The sequence below is a fragment of the Nycticebus coucang genome, chromosome 3, assembly GCF_027406575.1.
Source record: "Nycticebus coucang isolate mNycCou1 chromosome 3, mNycCou1.pri, whole genome shotgun sequence".
NCBI classification, from domain to species: domain Eukaryota; kingdom Metazoa; phylum Chordata; class Mammalia; order Primates; family Lorisidae; genus Nycticebus; species Nycticebus coucang.
Window position 1 is genome coordinate 116461060 of NC_069782.1, and position 14101 is coordinate 116475160.

At 40.3% G+C, this 14101-nt stretch overlaps 1 protein-coding gene across 19 annotated transcripts in view; it reads right to left on the minus strand.

Annotated features, from left to right (window-relative positions):
• The window catches only part of SGMS1 (sphingomyelin synthase 1), a 297687-nt gene that overhangs the window by 59836 nt on the left and 223750 nt on the right, over nucleotides 1–14101 (minus strand). For 12 of the 19 annotated variants that reach the window (XM_053582640.1, XM_053582635.1, XM_053582632.1 and 9 more), the window contains one exon: nucleotides 6615–6738. The exons of 6 other annotated variants lie outside the window; for them this stretch is intronic. The gene's annotated coding sequence lies outside the window, so the exon portion shown is untranslated. Of the gene's footprint in view, nucleotides 1–6614; nucleotides 6739–12979; nucleotides 13402–14101 lie in introns of those variants that run through there. One more of the 19 variants, XM_053582644.1, reaches the window with a different exon arrangement.

The window sequence follows — 14101 nt, forward strand, 5'->3', positions numbered from 1 at the left end:
GAATACTGGAGACTGGGTAATTCATAAAAAAGCAGGGCCCTGCTTCTGGAGGCTGGGAAGTTTAAGATTGGGCAGCTGCCTCTGGCTGGCTTCTGGTGAGGGCCTCAGCAGCATCCTAACAGGGCAGAGAGCATCCCGGGGGGAGAGAGAGTTCCTGAATAGGAACTAAATTGGCTTTTCAAACAGAGAGTTATCACTCTCATGATAACTAACGCATTATCATGATAACCCATTAATCCATGAACTAGCCCATTCTTGAGGGCTCAGTCCTCGTGACCCATTCACTTCTTAAAGGTCCCACCTCTTAATATTGTTACACTGAAGATTTAAGTTTCAACGTGAGGTTAGGAGGGACAAACATCAAACCGTGGTACTGAAAGAAGATGTTCTTATCATGTTTTCTAATCATTAGATGTATGCTTTTGTTATAGCAGCCACCGCCTTCCTGGCATGCTATGCTCCACTAGATGCGACTTGGACTCAGTTGAGCTGCCATGCGTTGAGATTTAGGAGACCTTAAGTGTTTTAAGAACCACTCAAAGTTATATTTATGTATTAATTTGAAATTTTTATTCAGAAGTATTCCATAACATGAAAATATACAATCAGACCTAAAGGCACTTGTCCCTGAGACTGTATCAGAAGAACAAGGACAAGTGGTTGAGGAAAAGAAAAGAGAAATTTATTAATCTGCTGGCAAATGAGGATGGAATCTCCTGTCTTAAAATGCCACCATGCTCATCATAAGCAGAAATATAGAGCTTTTAAAGGGAAGGTTGTTAGCATTAGGGTACTGCTGTTCAAATGCAATTGATGGTTCTGGTAAAGCCTCTGCCCTCTCAACCTTGCCCTGACAATTGTGTTGAGCCATTTTCAGTCCCCTTTCCCTTCTGACTACTGGCCTGAAGCAAGGATGTAGGTTTTAGTTCTCTGAAAATACTGAGGGGATTTTAAAGAGACAGAAAACATTTTTATCCCTTTTCAGGTATTACCTCTGTTACATAACAAATAACCACAAACTGGGTGGCTTTAAACAACAGAAATTTATTATCACAGTCCAGAGGCCAGGAAGTGTGAAATCGAGGTGTTGGGATGGCTATACTCCTGTGGAGGCTCTGGGAAGAATCTGTTTCTGGCCTCTCAATCAGTTGGTGCCAACTGGCATTCCTTGACATCCCTTGGCTTGTGGCCACATCACCCAATCTCTCTCTGCCTTTGTCTTCACATTACCTTCTCCTCTGCAGGTCAAATCTCCCTCTGCCCCTCTCTGATAAGGACTCACATGACTGCCTTTGGAGCTACCTGGACAATCCCGGATAGCTCCTCTTCTCAAGAACCTTAGTCACATCCTTTGCCTGAAATATTTATTCCTCTACCAAGATAGAAAAATTTTTAATTATTTTGCTTCTACATTGAATTTTTTTGGCCAAAATTTCAAAACCAATGCATCTCCTTTATAAAAGTGCAAATTTTCCTTTAGACATGTCATTTGCAGCTTTTACACCAGACTTTTTCCTGGACATATTTTTCATACTTGATTTATGGAGCCACTCCCCTCTTTTTACTGACTCCTCTTCACATTTCTTTTTTAAGGCAAAACAAATAAAAAAAAATCATTTAAAACTAAAAGAACTCCAGAGAGAAATGAGACAAAGGATAGAAACAAAAAGGCTAAATTCCCTCATGTTTTATTTCAATTTTAGGGCCTGTGACTAAGAATTTTGCCTCTAGTTATAATCTTTGGATCTAACCTGGAAAATGTACATTCTTCAACATAAACACGCAGATCATAAACAGAGACAGAGACAAATGAGTCTGAACTTCTGTCCAAGGCAGAGTTTTCTCATTCACAGCCAAACGCAGCAGTAAAACTTAAAATGTTTTAAGAACCTCTCAAAGGTATACTCACATACTAATTTATTCAGAGCTATTCCATACTTACATAAAAACATATAGCCAGACCTAAAGCTTGCAGCACATTAGTACAGCACTTGGCGTAGAACAGGCTCTTAAAGAATTATCTGCTGAATGAATAGTGACACTAATTATTAATAGTGTCTAGTAAATCTGGGCACGTCCTCTGAATATCTTACTTCTTACCTGATAGTTAGTACCCATCTTTGAGGAACAACAAACCAGTTCCTATAAGGATGGCAGGATAACACAGTGAACTTAGAGTTCTATATTATTTCCAAATAATTAGGGAGGATTTTTAGTTCCAAAATCCACATTGTATTGAACACATGTATCCCTGACAATGAGAAACTCATAATCTCGGTAGAGAAGCAGGAAGAACACCTTAAGGCAGAATACAGAGAATAAAATGTCAGAAAACCATGGAATAGCACGTAAGGACAAATAATATATACTCAGACTAAATAAAGGCAAAGATTAGTTAAGACTGGTATTACCCTTATGTAGAAGGCCATGTGACATTATTTGCCAAAACCTATAATGTAATTCATGTCCCAGAAACTCCATTTTGCGCTTACAGAAATGTTAAAAAGTGGGTCAAGATACATGTTCAAAATGTTCACTGCTGCCCTAGATTTGTATAAGAATTTCCAAAAGCACCTAACCATCCTGCATTATGGTTTAGTATGTAAATACATTTTGTACCTCTTCAAAGACAAAACCATGCAGTCACGTCAAAGAATGAGATGTATCTACAGATAATCAACGTGTCAGTGATACGGAAACATAACGTTTTCATTTTAAAATGTATTTATCACATTTATGTGAACATATCCTTTATTAAGTATTATATGTGCATACGTATATATAATCATACAAATCTAGAAACATAACACAGACAGAAGCTAGAGGGGAATCGGAATATAAAATTGCAGATGGTAAGGAAATTGCACTTGTTTACAAATGATTTTTACGTAATAGTTGTGTATCATTGTATGCTTTCAAAGAGGTAAAGGTTAGAGAGAAAGCAGGAAGAAAGGAGAAAGAGAAGAGGAAAAAGGAGAAAAATTATCTAAGAATTCTCAGTCCAGAGCTATAAAGGTTTTCTGAAATATGAACGAACATTAGGAAACAGCTGCCAAGGTCAGGCACTCATGGAACGCACCTCTTCTTACAGCCCTGTCTTCTTGAGATTTCCATTCCCCTCCCTCTAGCGAAACCCAGGTTGCTTTGGACCTGCCCCAACCTTGCTGGCTGTGGCAGTTCTGGCAAGAGCAACAAGAAAGAAAAACAGAAGAGAAGCGGGATCTGGAGAGCAGCTCCCTCCTTCCCTCCTAAGCCCCCTGCAGGCACTGCCATCCCTCAGTTCAAGGGCTAAGCACTTTCAACCTCTCCCAACCCTCAAAGCTTGCTCAAGTGACAATTCCTACCAGTATGATCATTCTTCCGAAAGACTTACAATGGTTACCAGAATGAACCTTTCTCTTTCTATCCAAGACCTGAATAAAAAAATAAAAAGGCAGCCAGCACAGTGGCTCACAGCTGCAATTCAAGCACTCGGGGTGATCAAGGTGGGAGGACAGCTTCAGCTCAGGAGTTCAAGACCAGCCTTAACAAGAGTGAGACCCTGTCTCTAAAAAATAGAAAAATTAGTCAGGTGTGGTGGCACACACCTTAGTCCCAGCTACTTGGGAAGTCTGAGGAAGGAGGATCACTGAAGCGCAGGAGTTGAAGGCTACAGTATGATAATGCCAATGCACTCTTGAAAGGAGGGAGGGGAGGGAAGGGGAGCCTTACAACTTGTTACACAACTGTAAATTATCTTCTTGGAAAAGGTGCAAAGATATGAAAAAATGAATGTAATATTCTTTACTGCTAATTTTAAGTAATTTTATATTCAGCAAATGTACAGCATGATCATGGTTTTGAGTTATCTGTATCATATATGTACCAGCACAGAACATAGGAATTTAGGTCTACATACAAAACTGATAAAGTTACTCCTGATGGTTTAACAATTCTGCGTATCTTCTCATAGTGAAACATTTATTACAATGAATAGTTACTTTTATAACCAATAAAAGTGCATACAATTAATAAGATGTTTTAAAGGTGGGTGCCTTTTAAAACATATACATCCACCCATCTGCCCCATCTCTAAACCTCACTGTGACTAAAAAAGCCACACACAAATACCCTTCCTCTCTTATAAACAGAAATGGAGAGGAGAGACTCGGCAAGCCAACAGACTAAATTTAGCAGACAAATATAAGTTACAGGTTCTCTCAAAAACAGCCCCTGAAATAGTTCCGGTCTTAAGAAACTAAACTTCATAGGCCTATTACTCTGGGCTTCATTTTATGAGCTTCTAGTTTTATCCAATGGCCACAGGAATCACATATTATTAAAAATAGCACCACCGTATGCCAGCTGATGCAATGTCTTGGCAGACAGCAACCTGTTTTCTGTATTTCCATGAAACACCTAACACAGGTAAATCAAATAACAAAGGTCAAAGTCTTCAGAAGTAGGTTCTCAACTTCAGAAGTCACAAACTGCATACACTGGTTCTTAATACAAAAGGAGAAAAAGAGTTTTTTAAAAGAAGGAAATACACGTTGAAGTCCTTCATTTGAAAGTACTTTATAAAATTATCCAATTCACTCAGCAAACAGTGTATTGTACCTATTTTACAGATGAGGACATAGAGGAAGTGCTCTGAAGTTTGATCTTTGTACTACAAACTAATCCTATTACACTAAAAAATCATCCAGAATTCACCATTAAATTGGTGAGAAAGTCAAAAGATCCATTTCTTTCTTTTTTTCAAGTTTAAAAGATTTCTATTATAATTACATTTTATAAAAATTTTAATATTTATATAGGACTTTCAAACTTGCATTCTTCTTTTTGCACTAAAATTTCAAAATAGTCTACATATTTTTTTCAAAAACAAAATGATGGGGACGGCACCTGTGGCTCAAGGAGTAGGGCGCCAGCCCCATATACCAGCGGTGGCGGGTTCAAAGCCAGCCCCGGCCAAAAACTGCAAAATAAATAAATAAATAAAGCTAAATGATGGGTTTCTTCTTGCATCTTTTGAATTAAACAGTATAAGCTTTACTTGTATAACTCTACCAATCATATTCACAGAGAAAAGTCTGAGAAAGCTGGGCAGCAAGAAGAGAGATAAATAAGACATTTGTAATTTGGAGGCACGTGATGTATGTATTACTTTAAAATATTACAACAGCTTATAACAACAACTCTTTATTTTCCTTAGGGGGAAAAAAAACTTTGATTTGTATACTGTTTTGTGTGGTGTTTAATTGCCTTAAATATGAAATTATGACTATTGCTCTATTCAGACACACACATGAAATACATATATGTATGTCACATATTATTAATAAAGTATATGCATTGCTTTTCAAAAAGCAGGCTCAAGATACCATTTTTCTCAGCATTAAAATAAAGACTAATAAAAATAGGATTTGCTGGGCGCTGCTGTTTAACATAAGATAGCCATAAAGCACAGCAGTTAACATGTATATAACAACATATAACTTGAATGTGTCCCCCACCCCAAATGCACATGTTGAAATTCTAGGAGATGGGGACTTTGGGAGGTGATTAGGTAGTGAAAAAAGCCCTCACTAATGGGATTAGTGCCCTTAAAAAGAGGCCCCAGAAAACGGGAGCGGTGCCTGTGGCTCAAAGGGGTAGGGCGCCAGCCCCATGTGCTGGAGGTGATGGGTTCAAACCCAGCCCCGGCCAAAAAAAACTGGAAAAAAAAAAAAAAAAAAAAAAAAAAACCCACCAAAACAAAAACAAAAAAGAGGCCCCAGAAAACTCCTTTGACCCTCCCATCATGTGAGTGCAATGAGAAAAAGGTCACCCAGGAGGAAGACAGAGAACCGGCCAGCACCTTGATCTTGGACTTCACAGCCTCAAGAACTGTGAGAAAGAAACCCCCGCTATTTATAAGCCACCCAGGCTGCGTTGTTTTGTTAACAGCAGCCTGAACGGACTAAGACACATGGGCTTTGAAATCTCCAAGACTCGGTTAGAAATTACTTTCCTTCCTTCACTAATTACTACCATTGTTATGGACTTGAGTATGTTACTTTACATTTCAGCCTCTTATTTCCTCTTCCTAAAATGAAAATAAATAATATCAACCTCACAGGGTTTTTAAAACATTCTACTTTTTATTTTGAAATAACCTTAGATTTACAGAAAAGTAGCTGTAATAGAAAACTGAGTCATACCTTCACCTAGCTTCCTCCATATCAACAACTGAGATAAGGATGGTACAATGACCAAAGCCACACAGTTGTTACAGTACTATTAACTAAATGACATTATTTTCTCTGATTTTAATCAGTTTTACATCCTATATCCTGTCCTCTGTTCCCCCAATATTCTAGTCTTGTGTCTCTTTCTTGTCCTTACATGAGGCAGTTCCTCCATCTCTCCTCATTTTTCATAACCTTGACAGAATACCGGAAATGGTGATGTGTCCACCTCAGTGATGGTATCAAAGGGCACATGCTGTCCACGCTGTTCGATTACTGCTAACACTGACCTCGATCCCTTGCTTAACCTCAGAGAGTTGCTTCTGTAAGAATGGTTCTGAAATATCAAGTCTTCAATACATGGCAGCTATTACTATGGTAAAGTCCAGACTAAGAACAGACCTTTTGAAATCCAGTAGACTTGGGCTCCAATGTCCACTCTCCAAGTTCCTGTCGTGCGACCTTTTTCAAGATGTTTAACTTCCCTGGTCCTCTTTCCTTCACTGTACCATAAAAACAAAGCTACCTGAAAAGTTATGAAGTTGTTACAAAATTAGTATGGAGATTAAATAATATACATAAAGCACTTAGAGCCTAGAATTTATAACCAATCCATGAAATCAAATACTTTTTAAGTGAGTTATTATTTTTCTGCAAAATAAGCGCTGTGAACTAAGACAAAGGAATCTGGGATTTGATTAAGAAAGGTGACTGGGGAATTCAGTGAGATGGAAAGACGTCAGATGAGCAGGAAAGGCATGGGAGAACCTCAGCTGTGGGAGTATCACAGCATGGCTCTTTTTTTGTCCTTGCATAAACAGGTTTTGCGACTAGAGTCCGAGTGAACAAAATCCTAGCACATTGGTTTCTAGCGTATTAACCACATAATGTAAGAACTGAACCCCTACTATATATTATGGAGGGGTCTCTCTCACAAAACCATTACCCTCTGCGTGCTGGGCTTGCCAGCAGGGAGTTTTAGGCTAGGACATCACAAATATCTCCTCTGCAGCTGCCTCTGGTGCTAACAATGGAGTTTAGATTTATATAAAGGGGCAACTCTAGGATACCTAACATATGGTAGTTAAAACACATTATTAAATAATTGTTCCTTTTAAAATATAAATCTAACCCTGAAAGAACGAGAAAATCAACTTAAAACTAGCCTTACTAGTCTGGAGAGGCAAGTCAAAAACTGAAACACTTCTCTACCAGACAACATAAAGAATTACAATATAAAACGAGTTACTGTACCACAGCCTTTGTGGCTTTAACCTCAACTTTGGAAATACGCATCATTATTTATAAAAACGAAAGAACAAGATTTACTACACTGCAGCATTTCCTATCACTCTTAGATGGTAGTCATAGCACAAAAGCATTAAAGCAGTTGAGAGAATTAGAACAGCCATGTGATACAATGGCCCTTCCATGGGACACTGTCATCACTAGCCATGCTCTCCAGCATCCATAACCTAGAGGCCGGGAAGTTAGCAGTCACTTAGGTTTGCCAAAGTGGAAGCCTACACGCTACAAAGAAATGGTGTCTGTGTGTGTGGTTCCTCAAACAAACCATCTGGATGGACAAGGCTTCATGCTCTGACTCCCAGGCCAGGAAAAGGTCCACAGGACCTCTGACCAGGACCCAGATGACTCCTAAATTACTCTGAAGATCCCTGCACTTTCCAAGGCCTTACCTATCTAGCAGTTTATGCAGAGAACTGAACAGGGTCCGAGAGTCCAAGTTCTTTTCACAGAAAGCCCTTGGCCCACCTATGAGACAATGGACCCGTTGATTCTTTCCTTCCTATATTCCTCTTCACAGGGAGGAAAATGATAACAGCTAACATGTACAGTCCCAGAGTGATAAACATTTGACTTATGTACAAGTCATATTTATGGATAGAGGCTATTATGGTAAATCCCGAGTTACAAACATCTGATTTACGTGCAAGTCACACTTATGAACAGAGACTATTACAGCAAGTCCCCAAATGACACATTTGACTGATATACAACTCACACTTACAAATGGAGGCTATTACAGGTAACGGGTAAGTGTACCTGTTCCAACACACATAAATTCAACTTAAGAACAAACCTACAGAACCTATCTCTTTCGTAACCCACAATCTGGGGAGTGCTTATACTGAACGTCTACTATGATCTAAGCTTTTTACAAGTACAAGCTCATTAAACACAAATCATTTCTACAGAAAGGGACAGAAATACCTACTGCCAGGTGAAGAACCTAGGTCTTGAGAAGTGAGGCACCCAAGGTTAAGTGGGGTGTCCGAGGTCACTCACGGGAGCAGAGCCCCAGGAATGTGCCCCAAAGCCTGAGTGCTCTGCCGAGTGGTGCAGCTCCAGCCAAAGATGTCATCGCTTGGGCGGCGCCTGTCCCATATGCCGGAGGTGGTGGGTTCAAACCCAGCCCCGGCCAAATTAAAAAAAAAAAAAAAAGATGTCATCGCTGCCTCCAGACCTCGAGATAACTCTGACACAAGAATCTGGAAGGTGTTTTCAAGTCCTTACAATGAGGCGCACTGTGACCATAGTTGTTGTTTTTAACAAATTCTACTCTTTTCCCTCCCTTCTCCTCCTCGTCCTCCCCAAAGCTTCCAGTATAGACCTGGCGTCAAACACTCCAGCACTCTGGAGGTCCAAACTAAGGCTCTCTCAACCCTCTCTCTTCCCAGATTAGCACGTATGCCCACTGTTCCCACCTTGAATTCCATTAGCAGGGAGACAAGAGCAGTTTTCCTGAAAAGTTTCCTCCCAGGCTCTGGAGCACCCCTCTCACTCCAGGGCATGTTCTACATCTGCGGCCCAGGCAACTCCAAGCTCAAGTTCAAGGCATCTGCCAACCCTGCGTCACACCTGAGGACAAACTGCCTAGAGGAGGAAATTCCACGGAGTTTCACTTTCCTTGTGTTTCACTGTCATTAACCATTGAGGCAAAGGTATAAAATCATGCTTGGTGGGGCCTCCATATACCTCCCTCAACCCAAGACCCCCAGCCCCAGAGGGAGTTGTTAGAAAAGTCCAAGATCTGATCTGCACGTGCTTGTGTGCACTGATTTGCCTTCTTTCTTCAAAAAACGACTTTTCCACATTATCGTATATTCTCCCTATAAAAGGGCTGAAACAAGATAGCAGCACATAAACTTAAAGGGAGAGAGAGGCACTGCAAGCCAGCCTCCCCCTCCTTATCTTCAGAGATAACAAGAGCTAAGGGTTTGGCATAAAAGCTTCAGGGCCAACCTAATTATTAAATAAAAAAAAAAAAGGAGATGTATTCCTATGTATTGTATGCTGCCATCTGTGTAAACAAGAGGGAAGGAAGGAGATCCCTACATATTTGCTCACAGATATATAAACAGCTTCAAGGCTTCAAAAGCAACACCCAATGGCCTCAGGAAGTGAACCTGGGGCTGAGAATAGTAAGGTGCACTTGTCTCTGTATCTCTTTTCTTACCGTTTGAATTTCGAACCATATGTTAAGTTAAATATTAAAATAAAAAAAAGCAGGGCGGCGCCTGTGGCTCAGTGAGTAGGGCGCCGGCCCCATATGCCGAGGGTGGTGGGTTCAAACCCAGCCCCGGCCAAACTGCAACAAAAAAATAGCCGGGCGTTGTGGCAGGCGCCTGTAGTCCCAGCTGCTCGGGAGGCTGAGGCAAGAGAATCGCGTAAGCCCAAGAGTTAGAGGTTGCTGTGAGCCGTGTGACGCCACGGCACTCTACCGGAGGGCGGTACAGTGAGACTCTGTCTCTACAAAAAAAAAAATAAATAAAATAAAAAATAAAAAAAGCAAACTTGTTAAAAGTCCAAACAGCACCTCTCATGCAGCAGGTGCTTGACAAATACTGCAGAATGAATGAAAAAAAAAAGAGCCTATATATTTTAACATAATTGGAATTATATGACTTAGATGGCACAAGCTGTTTTAAATAAGCTATCACATAAAACAACACAACAAAAACGCTTGATCGCCGATATGAAAAGGCACCTGTGATTAGTTCTTAACAGAGGAATGGTATAAATGAAGAAAAAAAGAAAATTTTAGATGCCACCTAGCAACTAGCAAACAAGTCTAAAGTACAACATGAGGACCAGATAATAAATTCATACTGTGTTGAGGATTCATAATAAACAAGTAGATTTTAGCTACTGTTGCCACAAAAACAAACAAAAGAATGGATAATGTGAGATGATGGATAATGTTAATTTGCTTCACTATAATTAACCTTTTTACTATTTTTATGTGTGCTATCAAGATACCTTAAATATGCATGATAAAATGTTTGTAAAAATATCACTCTAAACATTTTCTCCCCAAACTGCTATGGGTAGAGGTCAAACATAGCCACCTGAAAGTCTGCGTACACAGCCCTAAGGGGCTCTAAAAAGAGGGGCAAGTTTTTATGTTCAACCATTACAAATTCACCTTAAAATGACATGTAACTTTTCTGGTTCATTCTATACTATAATCATGGCTATGCTAATATAAAAACCACTGTCTTTGCACAAGTCTTTAAAAAATACGTACAGTGTTCAGAGTGTCATTTTACACGTCTTGGCCTACCACCTCCCGTCTGAGGGAATTGGAGCACCCCAATTTGAAAGTCACAGATTCTAACTGAATTCTCAAATTGTCTACAAACTGGGATCTTCAAAGCAAAGTGCTTTGCCCAAAGTCACAAGGCAGACACTGTAGATGAGACCGGTCTATGAGAGCAACTTCCTAACAGGAGCACAACAGTCAGGTCGCACTCATTCTCCTTCCCATTTCTCCTCTTTGCATGCAAATAAAAGCCCTCTGAGGTCTGGTCCAGCTCCAGAAGCTCACGTCCAGTCATCACACTGCTCTTGGATCTCACCATAACTGGCTAACTGAGCCAAGCAGCCCACCAAACATAAAATTTCTAAAAAGTCCCACATCGTATTAGACTTCCTATGAAATTTTGTTTTTATAAACAAACCTCCTTCTAAAATACTTTAGCAATCATTAATGCACTAATTGCAAATCTGTTTTATTTATTTGTTAAAACTAAATGCTTTGACAATCTTTGATTAACCTACCATTTTGGAGACTTTATGTGTTAGAAAATAGCATTGCCTATTCTTGAAAATACTCCATAATACACATTTCCCCTGATTTTAGCTGACTTTCCCTAACTTTGCCCAAAGCAATTTCCTATTAGAAACTTTATTAACTTATTTTATATAAAGAATTCCTTGAATGATAAACAATGGTTAAAATTCCTACACTGAAATTATGTTCAATTCTTACTCGAACTATTTGGTATTATGAAGATGAGTAATATCTCTAAATCAAATGCAGAAATCACGTTTTATGAAACACATCTGCAGCAGGCAGGACACTTCAGTAGGAACCCGACTTTAACTGATGAAAGAAAATATCTTTGCAAGAAACAAAGCATACAAATTTTAGACTGCTACGTATTTTCCCGAATAAAAGCATACACCCTGAAGCATCATTCCTTTCCCTCAGGGAATTTAAGCCATTAGAATATTCATGTCTAGATATTTTAAAAATCTTTCTTGGAATTGTTCACTTTGAAAGAAATTGGGCAATTTGGTGCTTGTACCAACATTTCTATTGAGTGGTAGTAGAGGAATAATCTGAGAACAATTTCTCCACTAGATCAAATATCTCTAGTCTCTAGGAAAAATTCCTTTTTTTTTTTTTGTAGAGACAGAATCTCACTTTCTGGCCCTCGGTAGAGTGCCGTGGCCTCACACAGCTCACAGCAACCTCTAACTCCTGGGCTTAAGCAATTCTCTTGCCTCAGCCTCCCAAGCAGCTGGGACTACAGGCGCCCGCCACAACGCCCGGCTATTTTTTGGTTGCAGTTTGGCCGGGGCCGGGTTTGAACCTGCCACCCTTGGTATATGGGGCCGGCGCCCTACCGACTGAGCCACAGGTGCCACCCCTCTAGGAAAAATTTTAAACGTTTTAGGCTCAAATGAATTGCACACTGTCACAAAAGTAACCAGCACACCAGGATAAAGAAAGGTCTCTGGCAATGGTCATAGCCTGGGTGTGGGGTAGCACCGGAGAGAGGCAGAAACCGCTGTCTCGGGAAGAGAACTGGCATCAGGAATCAAAGGGCTTCAAGAGGGGCTGTACCCACTGCCCTGGCCCTGCCAGGGATTAAGGTGCCAGTGAAAGTGCAGTCTGTCCCAAGCATCTCCCCAGGACCTTGCTAGAGGTGCTGTGAACTTCAAAAGACTACAACTATATAAAGAAATGTATGAAGTACAAAGGAAAAGGCATGCTTCAGTTTCAATACATTCCAAAGCAACTCAAGACAAATTCAAAAGAGAAAATCTTCTAGGCTGGGAGCAGAAGACCTAAAGATGAGTCACTGACCAATGTGCTCACCTCCACTCTGCTCTGACTTAAATGAGAGGAGCTGAATATTTTTTCTTACTTGTAATGCTATTGTAGGACTAGAATAAAATAATTGACATGGAAACCTTTACAAATTGCAAAATGTTAAATAGATTATTACTGTACTCAATGGATGACACATTTATATATAATTCTACTTTATAATTAGGTAATTATAAAAAAATAGGATCTTGCAACATCCATTTAGGAAGTCTAATTATTCAAAGCCATGGTTTCTTTATGAGCTTAATAAATAATACAAGTCATTATGACTTAGACTTGAGTCTCCTTCTTCTAAATATACCCAGCTGTACACCCAACTCAACGAGGCAGGAAGTAGCGGTCATACCTCTGGGGTCTGCTGGCCCCTGAGACAGGAACCCCCACATCTCAGTATCCCGGAAGACTAGCCCAACAAGCACCATGGAAAGGACAACGTTCCCAGAGGGTGCACCTTTGTAACATAACCAGGGCACAGTACAAGTGTCACTTTAGAACCAGAGAAAGAAAAGTCAACAGACAAAAAGCAAACAGCTGAATATCAAAGATAAGAACAAAGTACTGGAGTGCAGTGGTACGATGTCTGAGATTTGCTTTAAAATACTGCTCCCTTTCTCCCAGAACAAAATGGAGGAAGGGAAAAGAGAGAACCCAAGAATCATAGACAGGTGATTGTTGATGCTGGGAGGTAAGGATATAGTTCACTGTACTATTCACTCTACATTTTATTTTATGAGGGAGGGTCTTGCTCTGCTGTCTGGGCTAAATTCAGTGTGATCATCACCACACACTGTGGCCTCAAACTCCTGGGCTCAAGCAATCATCCTGCCCTGGCCTCCTGGGTAGCTGGGACTACAGGTACCCACCAGCAGCACACAAGGCTAATTTTTCTATTTCTTTTTTTTGTAGAGATGGGGGCTCACTGTATTGCCCAGGCTATGCTTTGTGTCTGTTTTAAACTGCCATAAGAAAATGTTTTCTTAAGTTGTAATTTAATCTGGTGTGACCCCCATTTGGATAAAAAAATAATACATAAAGCATTCAGAAACAGAGGTAAGAACAGAAATGAGCCACACAATTTACAGGTTGGATGCTGGATGAAATCAAAGAAAAGTCAGGGGACTTCACACAACTGCTAAGCAGAGGGGCCAGTATTCACAGCGAAAGCACCAAGCCTCATACAGACAGCAACACTCTGCAGGGCCACCACCTTGTCAATAAGCTACTCATGCACACAACACTCCTTGGAAAGTGGGCCCTGACCCTGAGAGAGCACCCAAATATTACCCTCCTCATACTCCACATGGCAGGGCTTTTACCCCTCCCTCATTCCTTCCTCAAAGAAAGAAAGCAAGTGTCCAGTTTCTCACACTGAAGAAACCAAGTTGAGTCAATAGGAGAAGAGAAAGGGAAGGCAAAAAGATCAAACCCAATGCTAAGAACGCCTTCCATAGACTGATGCTAAAAGGCG